Below are 17837 nucleotides of genomic sequence, written 5' to 3' on the forward strand. Positions count from 1 at the left end.
AGGAGAGAGGAATATGTTTGGCTCACCAGACATTGTTTTCAAGTTATGTTAGGTTAAAATCTCAGCTGGGACATATCTGCAATCCATTTTCTGTCAGATAATGTTAACAATTAAAGGCAGGGACCTCTGACCTCCACTCCTTTGCTCTATGCAGATGAAAATTCCACAAAAAATGTTGGAGGATAGGATGCTTTTGAACCTGACTTTCACTTTGAATAACAGAAGTGTGCTTTGTACCATATGGATGGATGACGGAAGAACTGGTCTAGAGGGCATGATTTCACAGTATGAAACATGGTTGATCATTATTTATTCCTAAGAACATGTGGGATGTTTTGGATGTATTATATGGAATGGCTGTGCAGCCTTACCATGGAATACACTCACAAAAGCAATCTTGTGTCCAATAAGGCTTGTTTGAACAACCGTAATAAACTCAACTCTGAGCAGCTATGGCTTTGAGCAGCAAGGCTTGAAACAAGCATTTGCAATGCAATAGGTCTCGCATTCATGCGAGTTTGAGCTATTGGCATTGTAAATCACAATGCCTTTTCTTATGCATTGTATCTTAAAACCTAAATAAAAGGCATTGTTATTTAAAATACTAATAGCTTAAACTCTCGCAAATGCAAGACCTATTGCATTGCAATAAAGGGCCTTTTCGGCCGCTTGTTAGATTGTAAACATCAGAGGAAGAAACTGGCCTGCGACGTCTTCAAAGTAGTGATAAATAGTGCAGTGAAGAAGATGTGTAAGTGTTGTTCATACAGGCTGTTATCACCATTATTACAGAATTACAAAATTCTGATTTGCATAAATGACAACAGGTAGCTGCCTGTAACCCAGATACTGAACCACCCAGATCAGAACGGGTTCATTCCCAACAGAAGTACCTTATTTAACCATAGACGCCTGATCAGTCTTGTCTACGGTGCAGCATGCACTACAGAGCAATAGGTCGCCGTGTCTCTCTATATCGAAAATGCCCTTGATGCCTATCCTTACTTGATGGAAGTTCTTAAAAGTATGGGGATTGGTCCTGAGTTCCTTGGCTAGATGTTTTTGCTGTATTTTACCCCAAGAGCTAAAGCACACATTAAACAGGTAATTTCGGATCGTTTTGATATAGTTAGAGGGACACATGAAGGTAATATGCTGTCACCCACAATTTTTGCCATATCAATGGAGCCTCTGGCGTGTCTTCTGCAATAGAGAGCAACGGAGTGGAGCATAAGGGCAAACTATAGTTGCCACTTTATTTTGTTTTATGCAGATAACACCTTGATATACCTACGGAGGCCTATTGATTCACTTCCAGCATTGATGAAGGCATTCGATGATTTTTGCAGGCTATCAGTCCTTAGAGAAAACTTAATCAAGTTTTGTTTGTTCCCTTTTAAATTTGGGAATGATGCTATGCCAGATGGTATACCAGCTGTTGGTCTGTCATGAAGGGGAACACTTTTAATTACCTTGGCTTGAAAATATATCAATTAGAGGAAGACCCTGTGAAGGGCAATTGGGGTAAGGGTCAGGCTTTGACTTGGCAGTCAATACTCTTCTGGACCTCCCTCCCATTGTCTCCGATGGGATGAGTGGTTGTAGCCAAGAATTTGGTGCTACTGTGCCTGCTGTATACATTTTCGGCTCTCTTGGAGAAAGGAAGACCTTCTTCACAGAAACACACCTGATACTCTGCTTTGATTTGGGGGCATTAATTAAGAAGAGCTGCCCTACACAAAGTACAATGTTCTTTGTCAGATATTGCCTGGAGGCACTAAACTTAGTATGGCATCATGCAGCTGCTCAGTTGCAGTGACCTATATTGCGGTTGGGCGCAGAGGACCTTCAGGAAAGTGCTGAGTTTCAAATTCATCTGGCCAGGGGATTGATCAAGTGTCTGATACAGTTACTACCGAACTTAGGTAGATTGGCTACAAAGACTAAGGTTGGCTGGGACAAATATGTGCTACCAAAAGGATGCTCCACTCGGTACTCCACAATTGCCACTATGGTTGCTGCTAGCCCTCAAGGAAATTGGTGAACTGCATGATAAGAGCCCCATGAAAGAAGCAGGGGTATAATAATGGGGCAATCTATGTGACCAGGGTACACTTCTTACAGTTCTCATGCAAATGTACGGACATCAAAGACAAATGATCATCCAATATGGACCATGGACTCCACCTTGAAGCAGCGGGTGCCTCCACGGATCATGTTCTAAATGTTACCAGAAATCCTAGACTGAAATTCATACAGTTCAATTTTCTTCATCAGGCATACTTTACTCTGAAACGTATTGGACATGTTACCCAATGTTTCATCGGCGTTTCCCAGATGTGAGAACCTAGAGACACATTTCTACCATATGGCATCGGAGTGTGTTGTATTGAACACAGACATGGTCAGAGGTGGGAAAATAGATATTAGAGATGATTGGGAGGGATCTGTGCATGGAAACCCAAATGTACACGCAATGTCTAGGATAAACAAGGCTGAAAATGGATAATTTCTTTCTAACAAATAGTCCACGTTTGTGTCTGCGCCATAATTAATGGAATGGCACTGGAATCTGAATGTCTTGCAAATCTGGAATGTAACTGTGTTCTAAAAAACATGCTTCAAAGTATCCATGCTTTTACCAACCACAACGTAAACTTCTCGTTCATTTTCTATTACAAAGTCTGACAGCTGATTTCATTAGCACTATAGGACAGTATCAGTACTTATGGGACAGACGCCAACTCAGTCAGGGAAACTTCTCAAGGTAAATGTATGCCTTTTCCATTTAGCTCAATTATAAATATTTGTTACTGTTGTAAAAAGAAAAGGCCATTTTGTTTGCCGTCATGCCGGAAAATTTGGTCTGCCCACATGACCTCATCAATTACTTGCAAAACTGTAATTTCATGAAATCAAACATTGAGCACATTTAATACTTCTGTTTCTTCAAGGCGCCTTCTACTTTTGGGGGCACATATCCATGCCACAAGGCTACTAACAAAGGGACATTCAATTCCATGAACAACATTCCATGTTATTATTGGGATAGAGCGAAATTGACATGAGACAACACAATTTAGGGCCTTAAAAATTGCACATTACAATTACTTCACACAGGGAACAACTCTCCTAATAGAAGAGCTCTTCAGTGTAATTTGACTTTATTACACATCTTGTGTTTGATTGAATGCGTTTTTATAAAACAAATACACATGAAAAATGATAAGGCAGAAACTGCATATGCAGATGTGAAACGTGTAATCTGCTACTTTTTACCATTATTGAGGGAGAGGAGGGGTATTGTGTTCCCACTCTAGGCTTTGTCTCTTGTGGGCCATGGCCCTTCCCCATACTCAGGTGGTAAGGGCCATGGCTCACACGGTGCTAATAAATAGCATATCACATTCTGCACAATAACTCAATATATACTATATAAATGCATTCATGTATGTACATCTATACGTGTATTTTTTAGGTAGACACACACACACACACACACATATATATATATCCAAGGTATTCCGCTTCTGTTGCACATATTTTCTTGAGCTGAAAACAGATACAGACCATAACGTTGGTGCAAAATTAATTTATTTCGTGCAACAGGTCGCCATAACGCGTTTCAGCCCTTCTCACCGGCCTTGATCACATGACACAGTACAACTTTACACATTGGGTTAAATAGTGAAACATGGGGCGTGGCCAAGATGGCGGTGTGAGCAGACGTACTGCTCCGGAGCTCCCGCCAACGGCCTGCCTTAGCACCGGCTTTCTGGCCGTTCTAGCGACTGTCGGCCCAAGCATCCAGAGCGGTTTAGGCCCCGAACTTGATAAGCGGCATACCGGGGCAGCGGTGGAGGCTGGAAGAGCGTTTTACCCTAGACTGTGGGCCGGCCGGTCTCACTGACTCATGTGAGGAGAGGCCCGGGGATATGATGCAGAGTGGTGAGAGGCCTGGGGCACGGCACATAAATCCTCCAACAAGCCGGCGAACACGGGAGCCAGCGCGGAGCTCCCGACTTGACTGCAGCGGCCCGGTTGGTTGCGGACTGGCAGACCCCCCCCGGCTGAGACACAGAGGGGCACGGGGAGTCGGGCCCGGGCCGCCATTTTGTGGAGAGTTCGCCGCGCCTAGGCTGGCTCAGAAATGAGTGTGGGCCCTCCGGTGGCTCAGACGACTGGGGCACCCTTCAGCGGTGCGGCAGATGGCGGGCCTGGTGATCTCCCCTGCAGTGAGGATGGACCAGCGGGGGTGACGACACGAGGTGGCCTCAGAGCGCAGGTCTGCAGGGAGCGAGGAGCGGGGCGAGGAGCTGGGTAGGCCTGGGACCGGGCCTCCTATCTGGTCTGTCTGGTGGTGGTAGCGAGCCGCGGAGGAGCCCGCTGGCTGGAGACTGTGCATATGGCCAGTGAGTGAGGCTGCGGACTGCCTGGTAGCATTGGGAGAGCGGCGGCAGCAGGCTGGACTGAGGTGAGTGGTGGCTTGCCTCGTGGCGCGGCCTAGTGGGCCTTCTCAGTGACACTGGAAAGGGCTAGCTGGCAGACTGTGATCAGAGGGGCTGGCTAAGGCACAGCACTAGTGGAGCTGCTGAGGGGTACTATTGGACACATAGCAAGGCGGCAGAGATCAAACTAACGGACTGGTACGCCATTCTGTGGAGGCGCCTCCTCCGGGTCTGGAAACCGGTGGTCGAGGCAGCGGCCCTGCGGCGACATCAAGGTCTCGCCCCAGAGAGGTGACAGCACCGCCTCAGTGTCCCCATTGCAAACTTGAGGAGCAGCTGGGCGCTGCCGGGAAAGAGAGCCATGGGTTGTGGCCCGCTGGGCCTGGGGAACAGAAGAAGGAGAGCTCTGCACCAGTGACTGTGCCCGATCCTCGGTCTGCCAGGAGGGTGCTGGATTTTGGAGAGACAGGGGTGAGTTGGAGCGCGGTAAGGCAGACTGCACAGCGGATGGTGGGGGGGTCCGACACTCGAACAGTTGTGGAGGCGAGCGGAGGCAGGTGGAGCACCCAGCGAACTACTCTCGGTGGGAAGGTAGCCACCTGCGAGTTCCGCCTCTACGTGCATCTCCTGAGGGACACCAACAAAGCTCTGTGGATCCTTCCTCGAGTTGTGAGATAGCCCTGCGCAGCGAGGAGAGGTCCTTGTGCGACGCAGGGTAGTGGGAACAGCGAGCTCACAGACTGACACTATATGACCGCCGGGGAGCGGTGGAGCAGGGCTTGGCTTCCAGGTGTTGGTGTGGGTACAGTGCTGCATGGAGTGGCACTTTGGAATGGCACGAGGGGAGTGAGTGGAGAGCCCGGACTGGGGTGACTGGACGGTGCCGAGGTCACTTTGCGGAAGGGCGGAGCAGCACGACACGCCAGGGGTTGATTGGGGCATACAGGTGCCTAGAATAGCCCCCCATGCTGCGAAACACATCGGTGGACTCCCCTCAGGCTAGATCGAGATCGGCCGCTGGTGGTCACGAGCAGATAGCCAGGACTATTGGGCTTTTAGAGCGAAGCTGGTTTGTGGATGCAGCAGAGAGTTGATGGTGCGAGGCGATGACGCCTGCTGGGGAAAACGCTGAAAGTTGAAGGATATGAGGGCTAGCCGAGACAAGGGTGAGGGGTCCAACCCAGAGGAGAAAGCACACAACTGGAGGTGCGGTGGTCCCAGGCCCTGAGTGGCGGTGCAGTCCTTTAGCCAGCCGGTCCCACAGCTCATTGCTCCTAACATCCCGCTAACGCAAAAGTAGCAGAGTGGATAGTCCCCCTGGCTCCGCCACTACTGGTGGTGGGGGCCTGGCGACTGGGGGCACTGCGCTGGGTTCGGGACTCCTGTGGTGCCCGGAACGCGCAATGTCCACCTCCAGAGGGCATAAGGAAAAGACTTTGAAGGATTTGTTTACCAAGGCCCAGGCGGGTCAACAACTCACCAGCATGGCTTCGGGCTCTTTCCAGCCCGCCTCGGAACAGGAGGACGGTTCGGAGACAATTACCAAAGCCTTCTTGGAGTCACTGTTTACTACGCTGAGGGAGGACATCCACACACTGAAGAAGGAGTTCGCGGAGGAAATAAAGAAGGTTCGCAGGGACATTGACAGCATAGGACAGCGAGTTGCCGAGCTAGAGGACAAGAGCGATGGGAAGGACACTGAAATAGCAGCGTTGCAGGAGGAATTCCTTCGGATCCACGATCAACAGGTCGATCTCCAGACCCATCTTGGAGACCTGGAAAACTGTTCCCGGCGCCATAATGTAAGGATCCGTGGAGTGAAACTTGTCGATGACACAAAGGACCTGTTTAGATACACAAGGGAACTCTTCAATCACATTTTGGGGAGGCCGCTGGAGGCGGAACTCCGCTAGACAGGGCTCAAAAGGTGGGCCCCCGTCTGCCGCTTCAGCTCCACCACCAGACATCCTGGTATGTGTGCAGGACTATCGCACCAAGGAAGAGATCCTCCAAAAAGCTCGGCAGCTACACCCCTTGTCCTTCCGAGACCAGTTGCCGGTTCTGTACCAAGATTTGTCCTCACCCTGCAAAAACACAGAACCTTTAGACCCATCATGGCCCACCTACAACAACGTAACATCTCCTACAGCTGGGGCCATCCGTTTCGCCTAGTGTTCAAAATGGACAATAAACTCTATCAGCTACGATCCCTGTTAGAGGCCGGCCGCTTGCTGGGCATTGATCCGCCTGCCGAGGAGAGCGACTCGACGAGCCATGCCGTGTATACAGATGACTCCAAGCCCGATGGCCCCAAACGGCAGACGGTGCCGATTAAAGAAACCTCCTGCAGCCGAGATCATGGAAGGCCAACGGGCCGCGGTGGAGGCGGTCTCGTCGGAACTGACCTCATCCCAACCTGGCTGACTCTCATGATTTTACACGACCGATTGTTTGCTTGTCTTTTTTCCCCAGGCCGTTGGCGCGAGGGGGCTGTTGAGAACTAGACTAACTATCCAGATTCACTACATTTCCAATCACCTACGGATGATGAACAATATGTTTCTGTTCACTTTCTTTCGACTTGGGGGTTTTCTTTGGGGTGGGGTAGTTTTGGGGGGTGATCCAGTGTTCCTTGTCCACCTTTCGCTCGGGGCTGACGTAGATACACACTGCCTGGGCTATCCAGAGCGGGGCGACACCCTGGGCCTTAGTTATTTCAGTGTTAGCGTGCCACTTCTGCTTTTAATAACTCTCACAGAGTAGATGGAGCTTAAAGTACTCACTTTAAATGTGAGAGGGCTAAATAATCCAGTAAAGCGCAAAGCAGTCCTTTTATGTCTAGAGCAATCCCAAGCAGATATCTGTCTCCTGCAAGAGACGCACCTTTTACCAAAAGATTGTCACCGCCTCCGGACCCGGAAGTTCCCACATCAGTTCTTCTCCTCAGGCAATACAAAACAGCTGGAGTCGCTATTCTGGTGGCTCAGCGGTTTAAGGGAAAGGTCATACACAAAGAGGCAGAGATAAAAGGTAGGCTGTTGACTTACAGATTTTCTTTAGGCGATTCCACGTTCACTATTGCTCAGTCTATGCCCCGATGAAGGCCAGGAAAGGTTCTTTCACTCAGCTCTCACAGAAGCCTCCGCAACACCAGACCGCCACATTCTTTTGGGAGGAGATTTAAACTTGGTTCTTGACAATACCCTTGATAGATCATGTCAGCGCACTTCCCAAACTGGTACCCTTTCCGCGGAAGAATTATCCCGTCTACATGATTTAGGTTTTAAAGATCTATGGCGCAGCTTTCACCCCCAGGGATGTGAATATTCATATTATTCTAATGCACACAAAACATACGCCAGCCTAGACTATTTGCTGGCATCGACATCCATACATGCGGTGGCGACTGAGGTGGAGATCGGGGTTGCCTCCCTCTCTGATCACGCCCCGGTGACATTTGTTCTTTCCCTCCCACCAACCCATCGTGCTCTGCGGACATGGCACCTCAGGGAGACATTACTGCACCGCAAAGATGTGATTACACGGGTACAGCGCATCATCACTGACTACCTTTCTCACAACAGCAATACGGACACCACACTTGCTACGCCGTGGGCAGCACTGAAGGCAGTTATAAGGGGAGAGTTCATAGCAATTTCTGCCGCAGACAATGTCGATTGTAGGCGGAAGCGGGAAGAACTCACTGAACAGACTAAGGAACTGGAGCAAATGCACCAGAGAAGGGGGGCCGCTCGAGTGTGGAGGCAACTTAAAGCTGTGCGGCAACAATTGGCAGCCATTGACCAGGATAGGGTGGAATTTGCTGCTTTAGCGGCTACGGCACGCCTATTACACTGGAGGGATAGGTGTGGGCGTCTGCTTGCCCACAAGCTGCGCGAAACTCAACAACAACAGAAAGTGCAGGAAATTCTTCGGAAGGAGGCAGGCGCGTCTCGGAAGATAACGATATTGCTAGTGTCTTTTGTGAATTTTATGCCGACCTCTACGCCAGCTCTCCTTTGGAGGACTTGGTTGGAGAGACCTTTCTTGACTCCGTCCCCCTTCCAGCCCTTACGAGGGAACAGGCTGATCATCTCGAGCGAGACATTCGGCGGGAGGAAGTTATTACTGCTATCTCATACCTCAAGCTGGCAAAAACGCATGGGCCAGATGGCTTCCCTGCTGTCTTTTATAAGACATTCTGTGCCAAAGTCGCCCCCCCTTCTCATGCACCTTTTTAATTCCCTCTCAGAGCCCGGGGCGATCCCAGGGGATCTCCTGGAGGCCTCCATAGCGGTCATCCCCAAGCGAGGGAAAGATAAGTCACAATGCGGGGCATACCGCCATATCTCTCTCCTTAACGTTGATCTTAAATTATTCACAGGGATTTTAGCTGCCTGTCTTGCACCCCACATGGGAGGCCTAGTCGACCTGGATCACGTGGGCTTCATCCCGGAACGCCAAACCTAGGATAATACTAAGCGGGCCTTGCACCTTATCGTAAAGGCTACATGCACGCAGGGGGAATTCATGATGCTGGCTATCGACGCTGAAAAGGCGTTCGATAGGGTCCACTGGCCTTATTTAGAAAAAGTCCTGGAGAAGGTAGGATTGGGCATGAAGTTTTGCACATATATTTTGAATTGTTACAAATTCCCGACGGCCACGGTTCGCGTCAACGGGTGCACATCTCCCCGGTTCACTATTGAAAGAGGCACAAGGCAGGGGTGCCCTTTGTCGCTCCTCCTCTTCGCCCTCTACATGGAGCCACTGGCGCTGAGGCTCAGCCCGCGGGTGGCGGGGATCAAATTCAGGGGCCACGTCCACACAATTAGTCTCTACGCTGACATCCTAATCTCTTTGTCTAACCCGCGAGATTCGCTGCCTGCATGCCTCGAGGACCTGGAGCTCTTTGCACAAACTGCCGCGTACAAAATAAATATGGGCAAGTTGGTAGCCCTCGACCTGTCTCTGGAGAAACCCACTCGAGAGCACCTGCAGAGTTTGTTCCCTATCCAATGGGCAACAGGCGCGATTCCAAATTTGGGGATCCAACTGGCCCCCTCGCTTTTGGAAACGGTTAACATTAATTACGCCCTGCTGCGACGGAAAATTCGGCGGGAACTGGGGCGATGGAAACATTACCCCTTGTCATGGCTGGGCAAAGTAGCTGCAGTCAAAATGACAATTCTCCCTCAGATTCCATATCTGTTTTGCACTATTCCTCTCCGGCCACCACCTGGCTGGATACAGCACGGACAATCTGAATTGGCTCAGTTCATATGGAACGGGCGGAAGCCGTGCCTAAAGCAGAGGCTGGCAACGCTTCCTCCAGAGGGAGGGGGACTTGGACTTCCAGACTTATTGCTCTACTTCCAAGCAGCTCAATTGCATCTCCTGGTGGAGTGGAGTAGATGGGAGTCTGAGGAACATTGGTTATTCCAAGATCAGGCGGTGGCTTGAAGACCCGTACAAGAAATTCCATTTCTTCGTGAGCAGCACAGGCCCCCCAATCTATACGCCTCATATATCACAAGGGTTCCCATGGAGATTTGGGCCAAAACCAATGTTAAACACGAACTCACCACTTACCCGTCCCCACTAACCCCTTTAATGGATAACCCAGACTTCACTCTGGGTACGGATTCGGTGGCCTACGTGAGGTGGCGACCCGCTGGATGTCGGTACCTCTTCCATAAGTACACCGCAGAGGGAGTTATCCCTTTCTCTCAATTTCGGCAAGAATATGGGATGCCAGAGTCGGAGAGACTGCGATATCTGCAAGTGCGACATTGGGTGTTTAGTGATCAAGTGCGCCCTGTGGCTGATAGACACCTACCTCCCTATGAACACTGGCTGATTACATGCAAGACAGACAAAAAATGAATATTAGATTTGTATAAGATGCTACCGGCCAAATATGCCCACATTTATAGTTCTGGTAAGGCACACTGGGAGACAGAGCTAGGTAGAACAACTGGCAGAATTCCTGGAGAAAAAAATCTCCTCCACGACTCACAGTCCGGCTTCAGAGCCGGCTATAGTACGGAAACAGCCCTTTTGGAAGTTACAGAGACGATCAGGGAGTGCGTGGACAGAGGCGAGGTAGCTATGTTGGTGCTCCTCGATCTGTCCGCGGCTTTCGACACTGTCTCCCACTCCATACTATTAGACCGACTTCATGAGATAGGGATTTGTGACACCCCTCTGGCCTGGATTAAATCCTTCCTGACGGATAGAACTCAACAGGTGTGGTGCCGACCCTATTTTTCCAAAGATAAAAAACCCCTGAGCTGTGGATTCGCCCAGGGATCGGCGATTAGCCCACTGTTCTTCAACGTCTATCTGTCTCCCTTAGCTAAGGTAATAGAAGCTCACCGAGTCAGAGTGGTATCATATGCTGATGATACGCAGCTTGTTTTCACCTTTAGAGACCACTCGGACACTACCCTGGAGAACTTTAAAATCTGCCTCTCTGATATCGTTTCTTGGATGACATTGAACACCTTGAAACTGAACACTGATAAAACGGAGGTTCTATTTTTTAACCAAAAATCCCCTCTACCATCGACGATGTTTTGGCCTCATGAGCTGAACCCCCCTCCAGCCCCAGTGAAAGTGGCATGAACCTTGGCGTCCAAATTGCTAATGAGCTGGCATATAAAATTCAAACCCACAAAGTGACCTCTGCCTGCTTTGGCAAGTTACGTATGATTAGAAAAATCGTGCCATACCTGCCTATGGACTCGCTTAAAACAGTCGTAAATGCCCTCATTACCTCCCATCTAGACTATTCGAACGTGCTTTATGTCGGCGCCCCAGCCTATCTTCTACACCGGTTGCAAATGGTGCAGAATACGGCACCCAGGCTGGTGGTGAATCTGCCATACCGCCACTCCATCTCCCCCCACTTAAAGAACCTGCACTGGCTTCCAATATCCGCCCGCATTCAGTTTAAGGCTATGATCCTTACTTTCAGGGCCTTGAATGGGAAAGGCCCTGGATACTTAAGAAGTAGGCTGAAGCTAGTTCACTCATCGCATGCACTTAGGTCCAATCACCTCCGCCTCCTACGACCCCCCCGCTATCTCTGTTCTAGGAAAGGAATCAGCACCTTCGCGGTGGTGTCATCTAAACTCTGGAATGCCCTCCCGCTGAGTATTCGACTGATTGAGCGGGAATCCCAGTTCAGATGTAAACTCAAGACATGGCTGTTCTCCAGCTACTAAATTCCTTGGTTCTGCCGCTGACGTCCACAGCGCCGGGACACCCCCGTTGGGGGTGGCCGTGCGCTATACAAAACACATAAATAAATAAGGAATGGGATGGCATATATTATAGTGCAAGGCATTCTGCATATCACATCGGACTCATTGACACTCTCACTAAGATTGTAACCTACTGGTACTATACCCCTGAGCATCTCTATGCGATGGATCACACCAGAGAGGCAACATGTTGGCGGGGTTGCGGTCAGGTGGGCACATTGGTACACTTGCTGTGGGACTATGTTCATCTCCAGGCTTATTGGAAGCAGATATTGGACGAGGTAGATGCACATTTCGACACAGAGATCCCACGATTCCCCTCATACGTCCTCCTGGGTCTCCCGAACCCTATGACATATCCGCTGTGCTCCCACAGAGGCTGCTTGATAGCAATTGCCCTGGGCTCAGCAATGCAGAATATTCTTACACATTTGCGGACCGCACATGTCCCTACATTCAATGGCTGGCTTCACCGCTTACCTCAGAACACAAGTGAACTTCAGCCCCCGAGCAGCAGTGCTGCCAAGCGGCGCGTTTGCAGAGTGGAGTAAAATGGGGGCGTTGTCTCAGACCACCTCTCTGCAATCCATCTGTGTGGCACTTACTAGAGGTAACTGGTGGGCTAGTTGGACCCCATGGACCCTCAGTATTCAAGGGGACTTAATCCCCCAACTTAGAGCGTGCCAGGAGGCACATTGGCAGAGTGGTGGAGAGGGGGCGTGGCCTCTCAGCAATCTTACTGTGAGGGGCTTACTGGAGGTAAGAGGTAGGCTTATTGGCCCCTAAAGGACCCCCAGCAGTGAAGGGGACTCCAATCCCCATCCAAGAGCGTGCCAGGGAGCGCGATTGAAGAGTGGTGGACAAAGGGGGCATGGCCCGTTATGGGAACTTAGCAATCCTGCTGTGTGGTACTTACTGGAGGTAATAGGAGGGGTAGTTGGCCCCCAAGGATGTCCTTGGGGGCCAAGTACCCCTCTTGTTACCTCCAGTAAGTCCCACACAGTAGGATTGCTACGAAGTCGTCAGAGGCCATGCCCCCTTTCTCCACCACTCTGCAAATGCACCTCCTGGCAGACTACGGGATGGGGATGAAGTCCACTTTACTGCTGAGGGACTTTGGGGGCCAAGAAGCCCTTCTGGTACCTCCTGTAAATCCTATGCAGTGGAATTCCTGAGCGCTGGTTGGAAACCCAGCACCCTTTCTCCACCACTCTGCACACTTTTTGCCTATTTCTGCACCCCTGTTACTTCTTTCTGCACTTCTCTTCCTTCTTTCTGCACCTCTCTTGCTTCTTTCTGCACCTCTCTTGCCTCTTTTAGCACCTCTGCTGCTTTTTTTGCAGATCTCTTACCTCTTTCTGCACCTTACTTGCCTCTTTCAGCACCTCTGTTGGTTCTTTCTGCACTGCTCTTGCTTCTTTCTGCACCTGACTTGTCTCTTTCTGTATTTCTCTTGATTCTTTCTACACCTCCGTTGCTTCTTTCAGCAATTCTCTTGCCTTTCTGCACTTCTTTTATTTTTTTGCACACCTCCTGCCTCTTTCTGTACCTCTCTTGCCGCTTTGTGACCCTCTTCTCCCTCCTTCTGTATCCCTTTTGCCTCTTTCTGCACCTCTCTTGCCTCTTTCTGCACCCCTCTTCCCTATTTGTGCAACTCTCTTGCCTCTTTCACACCTCTCTTCCCTCTTTCCACACCACTCTTGCCTCTTTCTGTACCTCTGCTGCTTCTTTCTGCACATCTCTTGCCTCTTTCTGCACCGTTCATGCCTCTTGCAGCATCTCTGTTGCTTCTTTCTGAACTTCTCTTTCTTCTTTCTGCACTCCTCGTGCCTCCTATTGCACCTCTTTTGCTTCTTTCTGCACTTCTCGCTCCTCTTTTTGCACCCCTCTTGCCTCTTTCTGCACCTCTGTTGCTTCTTTCTGCATTTCTATTGCCTCTTTCTGCACCTCTCTTGCTTCTTTCTGCACCTCACTTGCCTCTTTCAGCACCTTTGTTGCTTTTTTTCTGCAGATCTCTTGCCCCTTTCTGCACCCCTCTTATCTCTTTCTGCACCTCTCTTGCCTCTTTCTGCATCCCTGTTCCCTGTTTCTGCACCTTTCCTGCATGTTTCTGTACATCTCTTGCCTCTTTCTTTACCTGTTACCTCTTTCTGCACCCTTTGTGCCTCTGTCAGCACCTCTGTTGCTTCTTTCTACAGTGCTGGTGCTTTTTTCTGCACCTCACTTGCCTCTTTCTGCACTTCTCCTGCTTCTTTATACACCTCTGTTGCTTCTTTCAGCAATTCTCTTACCTCCTTGTGCACTTCTCTTCCTTCTTTCTGCACCCCTCCAGCCTCTTTCGGTACCTCTCTTGCCTCTTTGTGCACCCCTCCCTTTTTCTGCACCCCTGTTGCCTCTTTTTGCACCTCTTGTTGGTTCTTTCCGCACTGCTCTTGCTTCTTTCTGTACCTCACTTGTCTCTTTCTTCACTTCTCTTGCTTCTTTCTACACCTCTGTTGCTTCTATCAGCAATTCTCTTGCCTCTTTCTGCACTTCTCTTCCTTCTTTTTCACCTCTCCTGCCTCTTTCTGTACCTCTTGCCTCTTTCTGCACCTCTCCTACCTCTTTCTACACTCCTCTTGCCTTTTTTTGCACCTCTGTTGGTTCTTTCTGCACTGCTCCTGCTTCTTTCTGCACCTCACTTGCCTCTTTCTGCACTTCTCTTGCGTCTTTCTAAACCTCTTAGGCGTCTTTCTGCACCTCTGTTGCCTCTTTCTGCATTTCACGTGCTTCTTTCTACACCTCTCTTGTCTCTATCAGCACCACTCTTCCCTATTTGTGCAACTGTTTTGCCTCTTTCTACACCTCTCTTCCCTCTTTCTGTACCACTCTTCCCTCTTTCTATACATCTGTTGCTTCTTTCTGCCCTTCTCTAGCCTCTTTCTACACCCTTTGTGCATCTTTCAATACCTTTGTTGCTTCTTTCTGCACTCCTCTTCCTTCTTTCCGCACCCCTTGTGCCTCGTTCTGCACCTATGTTGCCTCTTTCAGCACTTCTGTTGGTTCTTTCTGCACTGCTCTTGCTTCTTTCTGCACCTCACGTGCCTCTTTCTGCACTTCTCTTGCTTCTTTCTGCACCCCTCTGCTCTCTTTCTGTACCTCTCTTGCCCCTTTGTGCACCCCTCCTACCTTTTCTGCACCCCTCTTGCCTCTTTTTGCTTCTCTGTTGGTTCTTTCTGCAATGCTCTTGCTTCTTTCTGCACCTCTGTTGCTTCTATCAGCAATTCTCCTGCCTCTTTCTACACTTCTCTTCTTTCTTTTTGCACCCCTCCTTCCTCTTTCTGTACCTCTCTTCCTTCTTTCTGCACCTCTTGTGCCTCCTCCTACACCTCTGTTACCTCTTTCAGCATCTCTGTTGGTTCATTCTGCACTAGTCTTGCTTCTTTCTGCATCTCACTTGCCTCTTTCTACACTTCTCTTGTTTCTTTCTAAACCTCTGTTGCTACAATTCTCTTAGCTCTTTTTTTTAACAGATCTTTTTATTAAACAAACATCGGTGAATGGTACATTACAGAGAACAAGGTGGTTTACTTTTCACAAATCGCATGATAGGAAGGATATATAGGCAGTGCATATGAAAGGAACATTACGGAGAAAGAGGGCCATCATGATCTACATTGTGAGGTGGTGTACAGATCTCTCCTCTATAAATATTCCAAGGGCTCCAGATACGGGACCGCTTCTTAGGGCACCCCCTTGCCAAAAACACTGTGTTTTCTCTGAACATGCACCAGTCCAGGTTTCTTTCCCAGGCTTCCAATGTGGGCGGATGAGCTGCCCCCCAGAGTTGAGCGGTGTTTCTTTTTGCTAACATGAACCCCAGAGTGGCCCATTGCGTCTGAGAAGTGTTCAAGTCTGTGGGCAATTCTCTTAGCTCTTTCTCCACTTCTCTTGCTTGTTTCTGCACATCTCTTGCGTCTTTCAGCACCTCTGTTGCCTATTTCTGCACTTCACTTGCTTCTTTTTGCACCTCTCTTGCCTCTTTCGGTACCTCTGTTAATTATTTCTGTACCCCTCCTGCATCGTTCTGCAACCCTCTTCCCTATTTGTGCAACTCTCTTTCTACATCTCCCTTCCCTCTTTCTATACCACTCTCACGTATTTCTGTACCTCTGTTGCTTCTTTCTGCACTTCTCTTGCCTCTTTCCGCACTCTTCGTGCCTCTTTCTGCACCGTTGTTGCTTCTTTCTGCACTTTTCTTGCTTCTTTCTGCACTTCACTTGCCTCTTTCTGCACCCTTTGTGCCTCTTTCAGCACCTCTGTTGCTTCTTTCTGCACCCCTCTTTCCTCTTTCGGTTCTACTATTGCTTCTTTCTGCACTTCTATTGCCTCTTTCTGTACCTATCTGGCTTCTTTCTGCACCTCAATTGCCTCTTTCAGCATCTCTGTTGCTTTTTGCTGCAGATCTCTTGCCTCTTTCTGCACCTCTCTTGCCTCTTTCGGAACCTCTGTTGCTTCTTTATGCACCCCTGTGCCCTCTTTCCGCATCCCTCTTCCCTATTTGCCCACCTCTCTTGCCTCTTTCTACACCTCCTCCCTCTTTGTACACCACTCTTGCCTCTTTATGTACCTGTCTTGCTTCTTTCTACACTTCTCTTGCCTCTTTCTGCACCCTTCATGCCTCTTTCAGCACCTCTGTTGCTTCTTTTAGCACTCCTCTTCCTTCTTTCTGCACCCCTCTTGCCTCTTTCAGCACCTCTGTTGCTTTTTTCTGCACCTCACTTGCCTCTTTTAGCACCTCTGTTGCTTTTTTCTACAGATCTCTTGCCTCTTTCTGTACCCCTGCTCTGTTTCTGCCCTTTTCCTGCCTGTTTCTGTACCTCTGTTGCCTCTTTCTGTACCTCTGTTGCCTCTTTCTGCACTTCTCTTGCTCTTTCTGCACCCTTCACACCTGTTTCAGCACCTCTGATGGTTCTTTCTGCACTGCTCTTGCTTTTTGCTGCACCTCACTTGCCTCTTTCCGAACTTCTCTTGCTTCTTTCTAACCTCTGTTGCTCCTTTCAGCAATTTTCTTATCTCTTTCTGAACTTCTCTTACTTCTTTCAGCACCCCTCCTGCCTCTTTCTGTAACACTATTGCAGCTTTGTGCACCCCTCCTACCTTTTTCTGCACCCCTCTTGCCTCTTTTTGCAACTCTGTTGGCTCTTTCTGCACTGATCTTACTTCTTTCCGCACATCACTTGCCACTTTCTGCACCCCTGTTCCCTTTTTCTGCACCTTTCCTGCCTGTTTATGCACCTCTCTTCCCTCTTTCCTCACCTATGAGTTAGAGGTAGTTTTAATCCCCCAGCCCTGTTATGTACTAGGGCCTTACAGGGGAGGTCATGCCAATCACAGGGATACCTCAACCCACAGTGTACTGTAGTGTACATAGGTGTTTTCACTGTATTCCAAGTGTTTTTCAGCATAGCACTGGCTCCGGGCCTGGTTAGTCAGAGTCAGTTACGACCAGTACCAGTCAGTAAAATGTTGGGGGCACAGGATGACTTTGAAACAAGGCCTCTTTCTGCACCTCTGCTCGTTCTTTCTGCATATCTCTTCTTTCTGCACTTTTCTTCGTCTTTCTGGACATCTGTTGCCTCTTTCTGCATTTCTCTTGCTTCTTTCTGTTCCTTTTTTCACATGTCCTACCTCAGTAGGCATAGTTAGAAATTAGCATTTAAAAAACCCTAGAAATTCACTGAAAAAACATAGGTTTCAGGGACGTTATAGTTAGAAATTATCATTTAAAAAACCTTTGAAACTCACTGAAAAAAACATAGGTTTCAGGGACGTTATAGTTAGTTGGACATTTCACTCGTACAAAACCAGAGAAATGTGGCCGTTCTAGTTAGTTGAGCTAACTACAACTCGCGCCCCCGCAATGCACTGCTGATGACGTCACATATTACATCTTTCATGACATGGTCAGTGACATCACTGATGACATCTTAAATGACATCACTGATGACATCATCCAGCCTGTTTAAAAAAATCGGCAAAATCCATGCAGGAGGCGCGGATCCTGCCAATCCCAAAAAAAAACGAAGCACGGGTTCCCGCGCTTCAAGTCTAATTAGCCCCCTGGGGGCCAAATCCCGGG

At 49.1% G+C, this 17837-nt stretch overlaps 1 protein-coding gene and 1 long non-coding RNA gene across 2 annotated transcripts in view; one reads left to right on the forward strand and one right to left on the reverse strand.

Annotated features, from left to right (window-relative positions):
* The window catches only part of FBXL13 (F-box and leucine rich repeat protein 13), a 1354404-nt gene that overhangs the window by 396938 nt on the left and 939629 nt on the right, over positions 1-17837 (reverse strand). The window lies entirely within an intron of this gene.
* LOC144822187 (uncharacterized) overlaps positions 1-17837 on the forward strand; it is a 534981-nt gene that overhangs the window by 396800 nt on the left and 120344 nt on the right. The window lies entirely within an intron of this gene.

The sequence above is a fragment of the Lissotriton helveticus genome, chromosome 1_1 (genome assembly GCF_964261635.1).
Source record: "Lissotriton helveticus chromosome 1_1, aLisHel1.1, whole genome shotgun sequence".
In the NCBI taxonomy this organism is placed as follows: Eukaryota; Metazoa; Chordata; class Amphibia; order Caudata; family Salamandridae; genus Lissotriton; species Lissotriton helveticus.